General features: G+C 44.3%; 1 long non-coding RNA gene across 2 annotated transcripts in view; it reads left to right on the top strand.

Moving 5' to 3' along the window:
* LOC135182695 (uncharacterized) overlaps nucleotides 1-15,366 on the top strand; it is a 56,012-nt gene extending 40,646 nt beyond the window's left edge. Inside the window, exons 1-6 of one of the 2 annotated variants that reach the window (XR_010305271.1) lie at nucleotides 6,121-6,213; nucleotides 8,112-8,243; nucleotides 8,898-9,001; nucleotides 9,227-9,310; nucleotides 14,981-15,028; nucleotides 15,112-15,366. This is a non-coding gene — a long non-coding RNA (uncharacterized LOC135182695). Of the gene's footprint in view, nucleotides 1-6,120; nucleotides 6,214-8,111; nucleotides 8,244-8,897; nucleotides 9,002-9,226; nucleotides 9,311-14,980; nucleotides 15,029-15,111 lie in introns of those variants that run through there. The other variant, XR_010305270.1, reaches the window with a different exon arrangement.
* The last annotated feature ends 4,186 nt before the right edge of the window (nucleotides 15,367-19,552 follow it).

Raw genomic sequence — 19,552 nt, 5'->3', positions numbered from 1 at the left:
AAATATCAACAGACATTCCCTGTAGCCATTTCTGTATGAAAAATGTGCATTCTTTCTCCTTAAGAGTCCAGTGCTTACATCTGTAAAGTCTTCATTTTTTGTCTCTTACACATATCTACTCAACTTTGGCTCCTGGTGCTCAGAATAGCAACTGCCAATGCTCTCTGGTCTTTGGAAGGCTATTCAGGTGGAAAAGAAATTATGCTTTCTTTAGTTCCAGAGTCATTTGACTTTCCTGCAGTTACAAGGATTTCCAGAGGAATTGTTTCTTCTCTCTGGGACAAGGACTACAGAGGTGATATTTCTGTCTTGGCTTAAATCTTTCTATTTCTTTTGTGCCTAAAACTCGTAAGGGAATTGCTACTACTTCCTTCTGACTCCAGTGGTATTGGCCCCAGGCCTGAGGCATGCTGAAGTCTAGCTAGCAAATATCCTAAACTTTGCTCATTAAATGCAGAGCTTTCAGAATGTCATATCTTCAAGCTGTAGAGTTACAAGTTCCGTTTTCTTGGCAAGAGATGGCAGAGCATTCTTTATGCTTCGTTTGTCTATTTTCTGTACTGTTGCACAGAGGTTTGCCTTTGCATTTGCACCCTCTCATCTGTCTTCATAACCTCGCCCTGATCCCAAACGCTGCTGTGTTCAGAGTCATGTGGCCAAACGCCAGTTTCTGAGCTTTACTCAGACTTCAGTCTGGGACCTGGTTAGAAGATAGAGTTTGGACGTTGGACTTAACATATTAATATCACTCCTGGTCACTTCTATGAGTGGCCCAAGAGCTTGTGATACTGCTTTGGCTGTACATGTCCCTCTTTCCCCAGCTTCCCTGCTTTATGGTCTGCATTCCTGTGGTATTTCTGTCTTTCCTTTCCATCTTAGTACTGTGCCAGTGTTGCTAAAGCACTAAGTGAAAGCACCTTTAATTTAGTGAGCATAAAGGCATGTCATCTTCCAACATTCACCCCTACGTGCTTACTCATGTTGCCAAGAAGGTGCACAGCTGAGTAGGCACCTGGGTACACAAACTCAGCTGAGCAGTTCCCTCTGGTTATTTCTTCCTTGTTGCTGGGTGGAAGCCTTATACTGCTGCTGTGAGCAGGAGTGCTTCTCACTCATTTCCTTTGGGGGCTTTTTAACGTGTGGATCTTGGGGACTGTAGAAGGCTTTGTGTGCTAATACAGTGTTGTACCTTCCTACAGTAAGGGTGTAATTCTTTGCTCAGTGTTGCTTCTATGATGCTCCTTCTGTGTTTGCTGCTGATTGAATGAAGACTGCTAAAGGTTGGTAAAGAGAATGCATGTGTTTGTTTTTTAGTTTCTTTGAGGCAGCACCTCAAAGAGAAATGAGGCCTTTTGCTCTTTGAGTGGGCCTGTGACATGGCTGTTGTTGTTGCTTTTTTGTGTCGAGACCAACACTAGGAGAGAAACTGGAGACACAGTTGGCTGTTTCCCTTGAGCCTAAATATCTGTAAATTAAGGATGCTTCTGCTCTGTCCCTTGAAGTAGACTATCCCCAGGACCTGCCATGGGCCCAAGAAAGCAAGCAGCAACACTGTCTAAATGTGAGGCTTTCAACTGGTCTTTGTTTCTGGAGTTACAAGAAAAACTTGACTGTGAACTGCACAAAAACTATTAAAGGAAGAGGTGGCTGTTTAAGTGGTGTTTATAACCCAGTTATGCATTTCAGAACTGACTAAAGAGGACTGGTTGATCATTAGCAATTTGGGGAACACTTCAGAATCCATCTCAGTCAAAGGATTCAGAAGTAAAAGTTTCCAAATCAAAGCTTCAAGTTTCTCAGATCACACCTTGCTTTTCTTCTGCTCCTTGCCTGCAGAATCACAACCAGTGGAATCAATTGGGACAGCATCTTTGCCTCCATGTGGTGTTAGTTACATGTACAATATACATAACTGCTATTAAAAGAAGTGAGTTTTATTTAAATTTCTGAGTGGAAATGTAATGAAAGAGTGAGAATTAGGAAAGGGAAGGTACTTAGGCATTGGAGTGAGATTTCTGCCTCTTTTCTTGAGAGGAGTAAAAGAAAATAGTTTCCTTTCTCTTGGCTATCTTAGAATCATAGAAGGGTTTAGGTTGGAAGCATCATCGAGTTCCGACCCCCTGCCATAGGCAGGGACACTTCCCACTAGAACATGTCAATCAAGACCTCATCCAGCCTGGCCTTGAACACCTCCAGGGAGGAAGCAGACACAACCTCCCTGGACAACCTGTTCCAGTGTTTCACCACCCTCACGGTCAAGTACTTCTTCCTAGTTTAAATCTGCCCTCTTCCAGTTTAAACCCATTACTCCTTATCCTATCATTACAAGACCTTGTAAATAGTCCCTCCCCAGCCTTCCTGGAGGTCCCCTTCAGATACTGGAAGGTCATTGGTCTCCTCGAAGCCTTCTCCTCTCTAGGCTGAAGAGCTCCAACTCTTGTAGCCTGTCCTCATAGCAGAGCTGCTCCAGCCCCCTGATCATCTTCATGGTCCTCCTCTGGACCTGCCCAAACAGTTCCATGTCCTTCCTGTGTTGGGGACTCCAGAACTGCACGCAGTACTCCAAGTGGGGTCTGATGAGAGCAAAGGGGAGAATCACCTCCCTTGGCCTGTTGGCCACACTTCTCTTGATGCAGCCCAGGACATGGTTGGCTGTCTGGGCTGCACATTCACACACCTTGAGATCCTCTTCCATGTATAGCAAATAAACATTCTCCTCCTGAGAGACTATTTTACTCTCCTGTGACTTCCACTTGTAAAGGTGCAACAGTTGTAATTGCCATTGCTGCTAAGTGGCAGTGACCCTGGCAATGAGTGGGGTCTGTAGTATGTTGATACTTGTGACTGGGACCTTTCAGCAAAGGATTGACCCTGAAAACCTTTGTCACTGCAATGCATCCTGTGCTAACCACCCAAGAAGCTAGAGAGAAACTTTTCTGGCCATCTGAGTTTATGCCAGCAGCACTAGATAGTGAACCATGTAACCACTTGCAAATGTCAGCAGTTCTAGCTTATCTCTTGCAATGCTTCAATGAATTTCTGACTACTGTCATGAAGTATGAAAGTTCTGATTTCTTTGCTGTATGAAGCAGGCCATCTGTGCATTGTTCAATGCAGTGCTCTTTAGAATGCCTAAGTAGTCTCATAAAGTGAGTTGGGCCCTGCAGTGATTAGATAAATGTACTACTACTCATGGTTTTAACAGGCCTGCAGCCTGGAAAATGGAGATTCACAAGTTCCAGTTCAGCTATCATTCAAGCAAATATTCTCATACTGATGTAATTACAAACTCACAGAAGGTATCAAAACATCAAATGCAATTTAAAAGATCTACTGAGTATACTTCATGCACAGTTCTAGAGGAGCTGAGTGGGAGTATATGTGCATAAGATCACTTAGAGACTGTGGATACAGATGTGTTTATACTGCAGGAGAGAGTGGAGATGCCTGAATAAGACATGGAAACAAAGGGGGTTCCCTCAGGGGAACATCAACCAAAAGGTGACAATGTGGGGAGCCAGCAGGAGCAGCACTGAATGAGGCAGCTTTTGAAGAGCAACTCATAATGAACCAAAGGGGCTGCAAAAATCACTTGAGAAGCAAAGGTTCACCCTGGGTATGGCCCAGGCTTCATGGTCCAGTTTAGTTGTCTCCCAGCTTTGGGGGGAGTGTGTCCTGGATGCCTAAACAGATCTATCCCATAGGCCTAACCCAAGACAGACTTTCAATATGCTCCTGTGGATTGTGGTAGGACTGTAGTGTGGCAGCACAGAGCTCCTTAGGTATTGTGCAGCTTACATAGTGTTCCATACTGCTGTGGGCAGCTGGTGGAGAAAACTGCACCACAGCATGGTCTGCAAGATAAATGTACCCCATGAAACCAATGCTGACAGTGCAAGGGAGGTTGCTGGGCCCAGCTGTCCTGGTAGGGTGTAAATGCTGCCAGGCTGGTTTAACCCTTGCTCTTCTCCCCCTGTTGCTGGTCCAGGAGGTGGGTAGATGAGCAGACAGTGGAGGGTTTAGCCTCAGCAAAGCCTTGAGGATAAGGCCTTAGCACTACGTGTCAGGTGTCTTGTGCTGCCCCTCCCTGTGCCTGCCTGCTCACAGGAGGCGCAAAGCTTTGAATTCATTGGCCAGAACACTGGTGCTAGTGCCTGTTGGCCAGTTTGATTTTCAGACTGATGTATTTAATGGGGGGTGATTTAGAAACAGTCTTTCTGCACTGACCCTCCCCCGGACCAGCATCCCATTCACGGCTCGTTAATTTGGAATCACAGCTGCCACCTGTTTGCAGCTTGCACTATCAGCTTAGCAGCAGCTCACTTCTCTCCTTCCCTCTGCCTGGAATATTTTGTATTTCACCTCGGGATCATTGATGTGAGTTTTGGAAGCATCTTTGTACAGGAAACTTACTCAGGGACCTGTGCTAAGGCTCCATAAGTTGGAATCTTTCCTGTTTTCACCTTTCTGTTTCCCAAGTTCTGCTTGTTTAAACTGTTTAGTTCTGTGTTTATAAACATCCTTTGTGCAACTGCTTTTTACTGCCTGAAAATCCAAAGAATCTCAAGGAATTGCCTTCATTTAAAAAAATATTAATATTCACATATAAATTAATATTCATAATCCTTAGCCTACTATTAATTGCAACACACCAGCTCAGAAACGTCTATGTATTTGTCTGCCAATGGCATCCTGGCCTGTGTCAGGAACAGTGTGGAGGTTATTCTTCCCCTGTACTCAGCACTGGTCAGGCCACACCTTAAATACTGTGTCTAGTTCTGAGCTTCTCAATTCAAGAGATGTTGAGGTGCTGGAAGGTGTCCAGAGAAGGGTGACAAGGCTGATGAAAGGCCTGGGGCACAAACCCTACAAGGGTAGGCTGAGGGAGCTGGGATTATTTAGCCTGGAGAAGAGGAGGCTCAGGGGTGACCTCATTGCTCTCTACAACTACTTGAAGGGAGGCTGTAGCCAGGTGGGAGTTGGTCTCTTCTCCCAGGCAACCAGCAATAGAAGAAGGAGACACAGCCTCAAGCTGTGCCAGGGGAGGTCTAGGCTGGGTGTTAGGAGGAAATTGCTGCCAGAGAGAGTGATTGGCATTGGAATGGGCTGCCCAGGGAGGTGGTGGAGTCACTGTTCCTGGAGGTGTTCAAGCAAAGCCTGGATGAGGCACTTGGTGCCATGGTCTAGTTGACTGGATAGGTCTGGGTGCTAGGTTGGACTGAATGATCTTGGAGGTCTCTTCCAACCTGGTTGATTCTATGATTCAGGGCAGCCCTGTGAGAGCAGGCAGGTGCATGCAAAGAGCTGTGAATGAGTATGATGATGCTAATGAGTGTTGTCACTCTGCTGTTGCCCTGAAGAAATGATGTGGAATGAAAGTGCAGAGCAGATTTTCCTGGAGGTAGCACAAAGCTCAGTCACCGAACTGCCAATGCAGCTCAGTGGCAGGGTGTTGTGTTTTGCATTCATCAAAGGTGCACAGTGCAGTGACATGCATTCCTCTGTTTGTTACTTTAGTATATTGCTCTTGTTCATTCTGCTTAATCTCCCTCCTTTTTAGTTCTGCAAAATGTATCTATGTATTTTCTACATGACAGGAGAACATGGCTCATAACTGATATTTCTGCCTGTGGAGCAAGGTGATGTTAAAAAAACACTGAGTAAAAAAAACTCACTGCTGTCTTTAAGCCAGTTTTTATACCTCACTTCATCTGTAATTTGGCTTTGACGCCACCTCCTTTGTCTCTGTCCTGTGTGTAAACTTGAACCTAAGTGTTCAGATTTAGCTAGAGGTACCAGTCTAAATCCAAAGTTCCAGGGACTTGCAGTAAACTGTATTCCTGTGTTTTCCTCATGCTAGGATATTCAAGATGTTCACCTGTTTAAAAAAAGGGCCTGGTTAACAGCATTGAAGAATATGTGGTATGTTGGCTCCTACTGCTAGGAGTAGGAGTGGTTTACTGTGGGGAAGGAAAAAGAGAGCAACTGAGGTTTCTTTGCTTCCTCCTGACTGAACAGTCACAAACCAAGCCAGGATGGTCTAGCCCTCAGTGGGATTTTTTCTTTTTGCATGGAGCATTGAGGTGTGACATGCACCTTTCCTCTACAGCTGCAGCTTGATTTAGGTGCTCCTAGAAGGTGCCTGCATGTGGAAAGTACTTCTGGTACTAACAAGTTACTGTCACATGAAGCAGTTTGACAGCTGCCTTAAATGTGAGTATATTCTATTTTATACTCCTTGACTAGTATTCTCATGAATGCTGTAACAAAGACGTTGTTCTGGGTATTTATAACTTAAAGCTGGGTGAAATCATGAGAGATTTACTTTGCCCAAGCTGGCCTCCATTGGCTAGGTCCATGTCATTCCCAGCTCACCCAGAGGAAAGCAGAGGCACACAGAGTTTTTTATACTACAAATAGTCATAGATCTTGTGTTCTTTTTGCCTGAGGACTGTTCAGCTTTGATCTCTTCCTATGTAAGCTCAAAAGGAAAATAAAATTAACAGTCCTAAATACTAGGGCTCCTACTGCAGATTCACTGAGTGAAGAGCTGTCATGTTACATTAAGAGCAGAGTTACTGCGACTGATTACTTCATGTAGTCTATTTGCCAGTCTGTCTCCTGTGTAATCATGAAGAATGCATTGGCTTAAAAGTAACTGCACCTGAATAAGTTGCAAAAGATGTCTCTTACTTAGGCTATAATCATCATCTGCTTCTGAGCAACAATGCATGTTGCAGAGCTCTTCATCTGGTGAGATCTAAACACCTTGTAGAGAACCCTGTTTGTTTTTTGTTCATGTTCTGTACCAGGCAAAGCAGAGTTGCAGAGGTGCTGTATTTAGTCACATGGCCAATGGCAGATGAGGTGACAAGAATCAGTAACTCCTTTGGTCTGGCAACATGTGGGAGGTTCAAAACAGGGAAAAGAGTAGGAGAATTTATGCGACGTGTAGATAATCTGTGGAATTACTGACACGGGATTACAGATGCCAAAGATTTCCAAGATCAGATTTGTGGAAGAGATACACTATGTAGTTACCACTAAGTACCTTGAAACCAGGAAGTCTTTCGGCTGCAGTCTGTAGACTTGGGGCTAGCAATTCTCCTCTTCCTTTCTTCCCTGTGCATCTGGTTTGGTGTCTGAGAGGCAGGATACTAGGGCCAGACTAGCTCTATGGCTGGACCTTGTGTGTTCTCAGCTAGAAGGTGAGAAATTAATTGGTAAATGTAAGAGATCTCTAAAGACTGCTCCTCTCTAGAGGGCTGAAACACACCATCAGGTCAGTGTCACACAACATCATCTCCTGTTGCTTGGGCAGCACCTGCTCTGAGGGCAAACATCAGGCTGCAGTTTTGAGTGCTGGCAGCCTGGCATCTTTTTTGAACACTTAGTTAATTTTTAAAGTGAAAATGGGCTGAACCAATGCCAGGAAGTGGTGAGACTGGGGAAGGTATATAAGTCTTAGGAGGAAGCTGCACAAAAAGAGCACTGAGAGACTCCTCTGAACAACATCTGTGCTGTGAGCCGTATGGAGCTGCACTGACCTGGAACGTGTTAAATGATTGATAGGAGGTGTAGGCTGCCTCCAGGCAGCACAGGGACCAGAGACTGGTAAATAATGAATACAATTCTTCTGCTGTTAGTGGTATGACTCATTGCTTGCTGTCTGTTTTAACCACCTGCTCTTGGGTCCAGGGAAGGACTGGGCAAGGAAAAACCAACTAGGTTTTGAGCTCCTGCTGCTGCCTTGCATTTCATATCCACCTGGTTATAAAAGATACCAGTAGCAACTACTGGTAGAGGTAGCCTGGACAAGGAGGAGAAATTCTGCCCTTCTGTTAATGGCAAATGAGTTATTTGTCTTCTGTAGTTCTCTGGAAAACCAGGGAAGCAGGAAGGTGACAGCATGAACAGATTTACCCATGCACAGAAGCCCAGGAGAGGCTGGATCAGAGGCCTTCTGTCAAGGGAATCATGCATTGAGATACCCAGCTGCTATGTGGGGATCAGTAGTGGCAATGACAAATATCAGATGCTTTATCCCTTCATTCTGTCCATCTGACTAGGCCCAGACCAGTCAAAAATTAACTGCTTGGTTTTCTCCCCAGCACTGACATTTAGAACCAATTCTGCTCATCTCCATCGTTGTGTGACTCGATGGCTGGTACTTCCATTAAAATCTCACTCAAGCCTCCCTCCCACAAGGGCTGAGGAACTGCGTTTGGTCACCATGATCACTGGTGAGTAGGAGATGGTAAGAAGTGCCTGATAATATGCTGGCAGAACATTAATTTGCTGCTTTGTGTTTGTGATCATGACATTTTCTCTAAAACAAAGGGATCAGCTTCAGTGTTTTTGTAAATTTGCTTCTCCATTTTAAGAGTGCTTATTCAAACATGAAACCAGAAGTTGTTCAGAAGTAACTTTGCAATTGGGTATGTAAGTCATTGACATCTGTTGATTAATGTACTGCATCATGTAGCTCCTTTTTTGCACTAGTACCATTGCTAAGACTGTAGAGGAAATGGTGGGACAGGACATGAGAAAAGAGAGCTGAGAAACAGAGAAGGAAGAGGAACAAGGACTGAATGAGCCCAAGCAAGAAAAAAAATGTTCAGGAGAAAATAATGTCATATACCACACACCTTGTTGCAGAGATGTTGCCTGAACATCTTAGGGCTGCACTTAGCCCATGGTGGAAGAGTCTCTGAGGCCTTGGCAGAAAGCTTTTGAAGTCGAAAAAATTTCCTAAAAGTCCACACCTAGTAATGGGCAGGTACAGCTGCAGCAGCTGTGTCTTAACATGCACTAAATCCTCCTTTTGATAACTGGACTACTCTAAACTTAAGTACCTCATCATCCTCCACTGGCTGTTTTGTCTGCTTTACTGACAGAGAACCTACCAGCTGACCTGAAATGTCCAAAGGCTTGCTGCCTGCCTGGGGCTTGCTGCCTTACTGTTTTCTCCAGCACTGGGCCACTCTAGCTTTCTTTTCTGGTGAGTAGTCCCCACCTGTCCAGGACTGTGGCTAATCAGCTGCTTGTGTGAGATTTGGGGCGTAGTTGTCTATCAGATTTGGGGTCAGACTCTTGCTGATGTTTCCCAGTATTGGCCCCTGCAGCCTGTGTGAAGTGGTATTTTTTTTTTTTTTCAAAATGCTGTTCTCTGTTGCCCTATTTTCTTTTTTTATCCAGCAACTATTGATTGTCTGCTTGCTTTTAGGAATGCCACCACTTCACACCAACATCCTGCCTCTATTTTCTCATCCCAGAAACTGCTCCAGATTTATAACCACCCTCCATCACAGTAAGTCTTTTTCTCTGACATATGTCTGCTTGATCCAAGGCATTGATAAGTTATCTCCTTGTCTAATCCTCTTTTCTTCAGAAAGACAATTTTCTTCATTCATTTTTAAGAAGTTGAAAACAAAAATCCCATGAGGTCATTGGGAAACTGAATTGTTCCCAAGATCAGCCATCAGTATTTACTGGTTAGATTGCTTCAGTGATTGCACTGTCTGTCCTTTATCCACAACAGTGTGTCATAGGTTGGTTGTCTGCTTCCTAAGTGAATTTAATGACTGTAATGAGCACTTCCATTTGCTTGTAGACATTCACAATCTTACTTGCTATGAGTTCTGCTCTTGTCATGTCCTTTTGACAGGACTTCACCAGCCTAGTTCTGGGGATGGTCAGCACTGCTTAGCTCTTTTCTGTTGTGCTGCAGTTGTGTCTAAATCCACACCTGTGATCTTCACTGTATTTCTTGTAAAAAGAAGCCCTTGTTCTGCAGAGCTGGCAGTCTAGAGAAATGACACAGATGAGAGATGAAAATGAACTGGAGGCACCAGTAGGCTGCTTGACTTGCTTGACCTCTTGTGACTGTTGTAAGGTCCCCCACGCAAGGGCTGTGACAAAATTGTGAAGTGAACCAGCTGTCTGGATCCTGCCTCTGGCAGATCTTCTAGGCCAAAGAGTCTTCCAAAGCATCAGGTGGTCTGGTGTTACAAACAGTTTAACAATGAAGTGAGTCTATAAGTCAAAACAGTGCAAGCATTTGTCAGCCATGGAAAGTTATCAGGACTAAGTGTAGAATCTGCAGAGCTGGCTTCTTTGAAGGGTAGGGCCAGCTGAGAAATGGTGGAAATACCAGCCTTGATGCATCTTCTTCTGCAAAGTACAGGGAAACTGTGTTCAGTTTTGTTCCCTGCTATATGAAAAAAGATGTGGACAGGCTGGAAGGGACCTGGAGAAGATGATTCAAGGACTAGGGAGCTTATTGTATGAGGGAAGGTTTAGATAATTGTTCAGTCTTGAGAAAAGAAGGCTTAGGGGAGATCTTATCACCATGTTTCAAGGGTGGCTACAAAGATGGAGACTCCCTTTTTGCAAGGACTCATGGAAAAGATGGGAAATAATGGCTCATCCTAAGGTGATTCCAGTTGGATAGAAGAGGAATTTTTTCACAATGAGAACAATCAGCAATTGTAATAAGCTCCTCAAGGAGGTGGTGGATTCCCCAACATGGGACACTTAAGATTCAGCTCTGTACAATGCCTTGCCCTTTTGTCTGGATGGTGCTTTACCAAGAAAGGTTGAGCCAAGTGAAACTTGAGGTTCAGATTCTGATTCTGTGATCGTTTCCAGAGGGAGTGCTTTCTGGGAAAGCAGCATTAAAGTTCCAGGAAGATGCCTGTGGCAATGAAATAGCCTGTCTGTGAATCAACCACACTGCTCTTATTCATTGATAGGCTCTAAGCAAGAATATTCATTGACCAAAGTATGAAGCATTCAGATCATCATTCTCTTTAATTTCCAAACTCCATACCATCTATGCAGGACAGGAGCAGGAGTGAACAAGCAAAGCCTGGGAAAAGGCAAAATCCACAGAAAGATGGAATGGCTTCTTTCAGAAAGAAGAACTCGAGGGGTTTCTAGTTCCATCAGCTTTTCCTTTGCCCCCTTTACACACAAGGCTCAAAGTCTTGGCTTTCTGAGGGTTTGCATAATACCAGGGTATGCTTGAGATATTTATTTAGTTATCTTCACCGATGTTTCTACCCCTTGAGTACTCTTTGAGATTGTCTGCTGAGAAAAAAGGTTACAAAATAACTTCTTTATGGTTCTGAGACACAGCCAGCACTTGGTAAGGAATTGTGAGAAAAAAACTACTAGATGTTTTTTCCTTCATTGTTAACATAATGGGGAAAAGGGTGCTGCCATAAGGAAACCCAAGAAAGCTGGCCAGAAGGAACTACAATATCCCAGAATCTAAGAATGGTAGGTGTTGGAAAGGAGCTCCAGGGCTCGTTTAGTCCAAACCCTCTGCTAAAGGAGGTTTGCCAAGTGCAGGTTGTCCAGCATCACATCCAGTTGGGCTTTGAAATTCTCCAGAGAAAGAGACGCCACAACCTCTCTGGCCAGCCTGCTCCAGGGCTCCAGCACACTCAGAGGAAATAAGTTTTTCCTTATGCTTAGGTGGAACTTCCATCCCATTGATCTGGTATGCTATAAACCAGATCTGATGTAGAAGCAGGATCATTAAGGTTGGAAAGGACCTACCACTAAGATCAAATGCAACCACCAACCCAGCATCACCATGCTCACTAAACCACATCCTGAAGTGTCCTGTCTACAGGGTTTTTATCAAACTAAGCATTTGCAAAGAAGTGAAGGCAGTTGGTATAAACCAACTCTGAGTTGAAGGTATTGTTACCTTGAGACTGCAGTAGAGAAGGCACCCAGTGCAAACTGCAAGGATGCACTCTTGTGGCCAAGAGATGCTGCACAAGGAATAGGTGGAGTGAAAGTCTCTTCTGTGTTAGGAAAAGGAGTTGTTTCACACTCAAACTGAGGAAATTATCAGCTATACTGGAGAATTTTCACTGCAGCATCAATATCTTGAATCAGTTCTCAGGTTCCTGGAACTTGTGTTTGCTTTGCTGAAGGGTGCATTTGTGCTTCTGTTTTTCAGAACTTCCTAGGGGCAGATATTGTTCAGATGCCTCTGTGTTTGTTCCCCTTGACAAATAGCTGCCCCCAGCCAACTGTTTCTCGAAATGACGTACAGGAGGGGAGCCGTCAAAGAGCAAGAATTCATGGAGTCACAGCCAGCTGTCTCACTCAGGCATGATGCATGCTTTAGTGAGGCTTGCAAACCATCAAACTCTGTCTCAGATGGCTTTTCTCTGCAGACAATACAAAAGCCCCACAGCTGAAGCTATGCAGGATTGTCTTCCACCCTTGTCTTAAAATGCTTTCAAGGTTTATTGGAGAGAGTGCCAAGAGAGATTGGCATGGGAGATGGCTGGTGGCCCTCACATTGTATCTATGAAGTATTAATGTTAACCACTAGCAGCAAAATCAGAGCTGGGATGGGGAAGGCTCATGGCTAAGAACTGACCAAGGAGAACCACAGGTTCTGAGAGACTGAGAGACTCTGAACCCATGTTTCAACAATGCTTAGATGCCTGCTTATATTGTTTTGAACCTCCCCAAAGAATGTACCTGGAGACTGTTTTCAGTCTTCTTCTTGCTCCTTTTCTTCCTCTGCAGCTCACAGCTGATCATGTGGTTTGTTTTTTCCCCCACTAACTACCTGCTTTGTGTGTTCAGAGAAGTTCACTGTTAACTGTTTGCTAGTGCATGATTGAAAAGTCTTCAACCTGAGTCCCCAGCTCACCTCTGTCATTAGGGGCCCTGTGCTATAAATACACATGCCTTACAAGAGAGTTTATGTAAGGTAGTACTGCCAAAAAGCATTTGAAATGGTGTGTAGTTAGGTCATCAGCAGGGTGTTTTGCAAACTTTTCTTACCACATTCTGCAAAAGAAGCAGCAGTCAATTGACAGCTAAACCAGTAATGTAAAAGGTTAATGTCAAACAAATGTGAAAAGCAATCTGCCAAGCATTTGGCTTGGTTGTGAGTATGACAGAAACTCAGGTACCAGAGCCAACATCTGATGTACAGAGGAAAACATAGTCTGTAACACTGCCTTTCTTGTAATTTAATCTACTGCTGGAGATAAGTTGCTCTGCCTAGTTCCCAGGAGAACCATGTCACTACAGGACATGCAGCCAGGAATCACCATCCCAAAGTGTCAGGCAAGTTCAGAATGATCCAATGCAGCCAATGCAGAGAAGGGAGCTTCCAGTGGTTGTTGGACCTGTTCCACCATGGAGCTGGGCATCCTTTAATCTGTATCCCCCAGTGTCAGTGTGCATGACCTAGTGACAGTGAGTACAAGAGCCTGGGCTATGACTAACAGTGAAGCTATTTAGATCTCTGTAATGGAGAAACAGCCCAGAAGAAGAAGTGGTGCCACTGCATTTTGAGTGAGTAGCTGAAGCAGATGATGTTGAAGAACTTGTTTGAACAGATAATGTATAACTTTCATGAAAAGCTCTTCTTCTTTTGAGCATTGAATATATTAGCATATACGAGAAGGACAGATTAGGACAAATTTGAATGGTTTGCAGGATTCCTAGCTAAATTGGGAAAAAGTGAAATAAATGGAGTATTAAAAGGAAGAAGTAGTCAGGGCTAATTATGGAGTGTTCCTGTTTCTCCAAACTGAGATTTCCCCCCATGGAAACGTGGCCATTTGATCAAATAGAATAGATCAGCTTTGGAACGTTGATGTGAACATATTTCCCTTTTACATTGAGTTGTAACGCATTGCCAGTGGATCTGCTCTGGAAGCTGTGTCTTGTGCTGCACTCAGATGGTACAACTTCACCTCAGCACCATGTGCCTGTCATACAAAATTAATTCCCTGGTCTGCATAAGATTGAGCCAAAGCAAATTCTGGTGAACAGATTAAGGCTAAAAGAATCACAGTATCACAGTATCACCAAAGTTGGAAGAGACCTCATAGATCATCGAGTCCAACCCTTTACCACAGAGCTCAAGAATCTCAGGGATGAAAAAAAAAAAAGAAAGAAAGATAATATTTTAAAATGCTTTTTCAGCGTATAAACAATGTTGTAGATTTTAAAGTAGAGTGAAATGATCAAGAACCTTTAATCCCGTACTGGAAATGCATCTGGTTTTCCCAAGATACTGAACAGGAAGATGGATATGATTTAAATTACTAGAAGCAGTTGTCTGGAAAGAGTACTCTTTGCTTGAACTTTGTAGTTCAGTTTGATTCCCTCTCCATCCGGGTCTGGCATTGAGTGGGCATCTCCCCTCGACTTCCAGGGCAGCTTCAGCCCGGTGTGTGAGAAAGGGTCCCGCTCTGGCTGACTCAGCAGCAGCCAGCGAGTCACAGCTGGTGGCTTTCCTGGAAAACTGTTCCTCTTGCGCCATCTTCTGGCCAGCTCCTTGGGATTAGCTGTGCCTGGGGCTGAGACATCCTTCTAACCCTGCTGCGCTGGTTTGGGTGTTCCCCGCCCCCCCACTTTGGAAATCACCCAGGCTAGACTCAGCCAGCTCTGGAAGTATGAATGAAGCTTATATTTACAGCTGGCACAAGATACAAGCAGATATTTACAGTATATACAGTTATATACAGAAATATACAAGACAAAAGGTAATACAGAAACACAACAGCCCCCCCAGGAGCCTGAGTCCCCAGGAGGGGCTCTCAAGCACCCCTTCACCTTCCCCCTACCCCTCTCAACCTTACCCCAGTCCCAAGGAAGAATAGAGGTTCGGCCAGGGGGGTAGGAAGCAAAGTGGATTAGTCCCAAAAATGGAGGGTGAGGTTAGAGAGTAAGATGCAGCTCAGCCAGCAGCCCAAGTGAAAGTGAGTTATCTATGTTTTTATTTCTTGTTCCTATACATCTCAGCAAGCCTGTGGGTGAAGTAGACATCACCATTGTTTTCTTTCCACACCCTGTAATCTAGTTCTTCTCACCAGAACATTCTAGCCTGCTTCAAACTAGCACACCCTTCCCTGCTCTGCCGCCCGCGGGAGGTGAATCAAGCTTATAGGCTATTAACCATGCTCTTTCCTTCTTGCTGCTTTCCCAGGCTTGGAATGAACAGCAAACACGAGGTGCAGATGGCTCCTGCTTATGGGTAAGTGTGTTGAAGAAAGATGTTTGTATTAAACATCATAGATATGTGTCACAGAGAATACTATGCCTTCTATCCTTATTTAGGTAGAAGCTCTGCAAGTGCTGGAGAGTCTCTTTCTTGGGCAGGCTTTTCTGTAAATGATGACAAATGTAGCACCCAAGAGTTCAACAAGAGAATTTCTCCATAACTGCTGATGATGAGGTGCTGTCATCTCAGATGTCATCTCAGATGCAGCCTGTTGGGTTAGACTGGTGTCTAGAGGAGCACCTTGAGCTGCTGGGAGACAGAAGCTGAAGGTAGGTGCCGCTCTTTGGAGGACTGCAGATCTTACCTTTGGGAACTGATGCCCACAAATGAGTAAGCCAACAAAAGCAGAACTAAAGATTTGTAAATTTCTACATATTGGGAGAGATAAACCCCCAAAAGTTCTGAGTTTGTTGTCTTGATAACTACATGCTTTCTTTCCACACTAAGAAGAATGAAGTTAGCCAACTTTGTCTTTCTAAGGTAAAAGTACTAAGCAGAAGTTATCCTCCTCACTGAACTTGCGCTCATTAACTCAGTGTATCTGTGCTTCATTTAATCAGTAGAGATGAAACTGTGAAATTGCCATGGACAGTGCTAGTCTGAGAACCTCTTGACTTTCGGTGCAGGAGGAGACTGTGTTCACTTTTGAAAGAATTAGAGGAGTTCTTGGCACTACATATCCCACTGCCCCCAGCTGCTTTGAATGCATTATCAGGACACTTTCCTTTTCCTCCACTGTAGGAATTTTTTTTCTTTAAATGTTTGACAATGAGTGAAAAACCCACACAGACAACAGGGGAAAACGATTGACAGTCTTAGAGAAGCAGTCATTCTGCAAAACGCTGCCAGGCACACAGAGCAAACTGAGTGAAACAACAGGAGAGCAAACTGAGTGAAACAACAGGAAGCAAGCTGTAGTTTTATGATAATATGTGTAGTTAGGGGAGCTTAAAGGATTGTGAGAGATGTGGGACTTTTTGAAACAAGACAATACTATTCCCATTACAGACAAGGTGCTACTTCTTGATAAAACGTTGAGTTTAAACACCATTTCTCACTTCACCGTGACTTGATGTGGTCCACTGGAAATTTCAAAACACCAGAGAGTGGTGCAGCCTTCACAGAATCTTTGTTTGGAAGATGTAGCTGTTGTGGGCTTAATTTCCTGTATGGGGACTGTAAGACACAGATCTACAACTGAAGCAATGTAGAATTCACTGCCACTGAGGACACTGCTTCTTGTGGACCACAAAGCCTTTGTAGACAACCTCTGAAGGGATTTAAAAGCAAGCAGACAAAACTTGGTGTTGACCACCTGGGCCAGCTGAGAGCTGGGTCTGTAGTAGCGATAGGGACTCTGAGCTGTACCAGGACCAACAGGAACGGCAGGCAGAATGCTACAGTTGCCAAGAGGCATCTCCCAGTCAGAGCCAGTCCAGAAAGCTTAGTGCTATATCCTTGTCACCAGCTGCTCCTCTGCAGCTATAACTGGCAGTGAGGAGTTGCTGCAGGGCCCATCCTGGGGTGCTCTGTCTTTGCAGTTGAGGACTACATGACTCTCTTTTTCTATTGAAGGTGAAAGAGGCATTAGGCCTGAGCTGCAGCTTATGAATTTTGTTATGCATTCTGGTGTAAGAAAAGCTTCATAAACCCAGCTTCAAGATATCTATTCTCAGCTAAGTTTCATCTGAGCTGCCTTAGCTTCAAAGAACAATGAGGTAGTTCAGATAGATGGGAACCCCTTAAAAAAATATGTGTGCTATTTTATCTCCCAAAGGGATTTTGACAAGTTTTTAGAACTACACATCCTGCTACCATCTTTGTCTGATCTTTGAGACACATTTCAAAATGAACTTCTGAAAGGGTTATGTTTCAGCCTGGGAAGTGCAGAGTTGCCTGTTTCCATTTCTAGTGGCACGAGCAACAGAGACTGATGAACAAGTGAAAAGGTCTGCTTAGGTCAAGAAGAATTTGCTGCCTAGCCCCCCATAGCAGGCCATAAGCATGTGATGACTGCTGAGTGTGAAAAACATCTCTCTGTAACTTCTCCATAGTATATACAGTACTAAGCATTATTGCTTCATATGTGACTGCCTGGAGTTAACTTTGAGAGGAGGCTCAGTGCTAGATTTTGGGCTGTGAAGCTCTCCTGCAATGCTGTAGGGGTCTGATAGGATTGCTTTGAATGCGTATCTGCAGCTGCTAGGAAACCTGGGTCTGCAGAGTGCAGAAAATACATGAAATTAAAGTGTGGGATTAAAAAAGGAGATTTATGGATAAGTAAGTCTGAAGTTCAAGCGATTGGGCCAACAATAAAAGCTTCATATCTCCTGGGAAATGTGTGCAGGGAGAGCTGACCTGAGAGATTTGTTTGTCCTGGATGTATAGTAAATGTAGACATTCAAAGAGATTTTGTGTGGCTCCTGGGAATGTTTCTAATCCATCCCAGAAAAGAGGGCAGGAACCTGATGGCTGTAGTTATGCCCACAGCCTTTAAACAAGAGTGCAATTCTCTGCTGCCCTGGAGAGCTCTGCAGTTGTTGGCATCTGCAGTATGATGAGTGGGGACATAGCCACCAAAATGAACTGGAGAGCCAGTTTGTGTTAAACGGTGGCCTGCAGCTTAGGTGGCAAAATAGGATCTTTTGATCAAGTTGCTGAGGCTACTGTAGGAGATGCTGTTGTGACTGCTGCTAAACTGGAGTAAGAACTCACTGTCTTTGCCTACTCTTCTCCTATTCCTCCCTGTGGTAGTTGTGGTACACTGTGCTCTGCCCTAACCTAGTTCTGTCAGCATGATGCAGGATAGGGTAAGTGTTTTTATAACATGAGAGAAGTAGCCTGAAGGCCAGGTTCCCTTGCTCAACTCCTATTACGATAATAGCATGTGGCATTCATATTGTGCTCTGCTCAAGTGTGTGTGATCAGCTCCTGATTGGACTTAATGCTTCTCTAAATAAAAGAAACACAGAACGAAAACCCACGAGATTGTATAAGCAAGTAGGCCCTCAGTAGTCTGCCTGGTTCCTGGAAGAGTTAACTCATTTAGAAACCTTTTAGTGGGCTGTATTGATTACATGGATGTGTTCAGAGCAGCTGTGGGTATTACAGTAACAATACACTGAGGCACTTTATCAGCACATCTGTTATTTTACTGGTATAAAAGAGAGCTTTAATTGGGCTAATGATGATGGGCTCAATCTTATGTTGAAGCTATCTGGCCATCACAAAATTATCTCCCAGTGAGCTCATCAGTTTTGCAAGGGAGAAATTCATAATCTCATAGGGTGGAAGATGTGCTGGCTATTTATAGTCACTGATTTTATTTGTGAGGAATATCATGACTTCACAAGTGCAGTGGCACTAATCTCCTTGGTAAGGCGTTTATCCTAATCTAGAGTGAGCTGTTTGCTACAAAGCCAGCCATGTGCTTAAAATGGCCATTGAACAGATTTGCAACACTGCTTCTCATTTGCCTGTAAAAGTGGCAGGTGAATCAGTGTGTCCTGAATGCATAACAGCTTGAGAGACAGACTGTTCCCTGAAAACGAGACAGTGAAGAAGATAGTCCTACCCAAGATGGTTGCAGTGAGCTGAAGTGAATGTAAGCAAAGCACATGAGCAGCTGAGAAAGTGCTGGAGCCATCCAGCTGCTGGAGGTCAGAAAGTATGGGTTACCTGCTCTTAGTTAAAAAGCAGGCTGCTGTTACACCAAGGACAGTGAAACTGTTTACTTCTTCTTGGGTATTTCTTACTCTCTACCAAACTAGCTTTTTAGTAGTAAGTAGTTCGTATTTGTTGGTTACCTGTTCCTGAGGGATGAAAATACCTTTCTGTTATGTTTGTAGAGATCATAGAAACACATGTAGCCAGCTGGAGGACTTCTCCAAGAGATCAAACATTCTTATAGATGAAGCCAAATGGATAATGAGTTAATCAGAAAGCAAGAGTGGTGTGGAGTTTCAGCAGTCTTCAGGGCTGAGATTCAGTGAGCTGGTAGACATTGCTGCTGAGATGGAGCAAGGAGGCTGTGAAGGTGAGACCTGCTTGTACTAGAATTCTCTTACTAATTCTGTAGACACTCAAGCCTTCAAAACGATGTGGGGCCAGCCCCTTAGGCCGGGTGGTAGGTTCAGGGAACAGTGCTAGGACTGTGAGGGCTCAAGAGAGGGAGCCTGGGCTCACAGCACCTGCTCTGCTGCTCTCTGCCTGGCTCTTGGTTTCTTGCATTGCAGCTGCAGTATCCTTCAGCTATCATCAGGCTTCTGGGCTGCAGCTATACCTGAAAAGGTGGTGCAGCCCTGAGTCTGCAGGAATAGAAATCTGCAGGAATAGGAAGGGGAGTAGTGTCATTTGCTCACTTGCAGCCTGGTCTGCTGAAGTCTTCCCCTTATGGGTGTGGGCTTGATGATTCCACAAAGGCAAGCAGAATTGTACATGAGGTAGGCACAGGGCACAGCTGAAGAAGAGATGTAATTGTATTCCTTTAAGTAATAA

The sequence above is a fragment of the Pogoniulus pusillus genome, chromosome 17 (assembly GCF_015220805.1).
Source record: "Pogoniulus pusillus isolate bPogPus1 chromosome 17, bPogPus1.pri, whole genome shotgun sequence".
Classification (NCBI taxonomy): domain Eukaryota; kingdom Metazoa; phylum Chordata; class Aves; order Piciformes; family Lybiidae; genus Pogoniulus; species Pogoniulus pusillus.
This window is presented reverse-complemented; position numbering and strand designations above follow the sequence as displayed.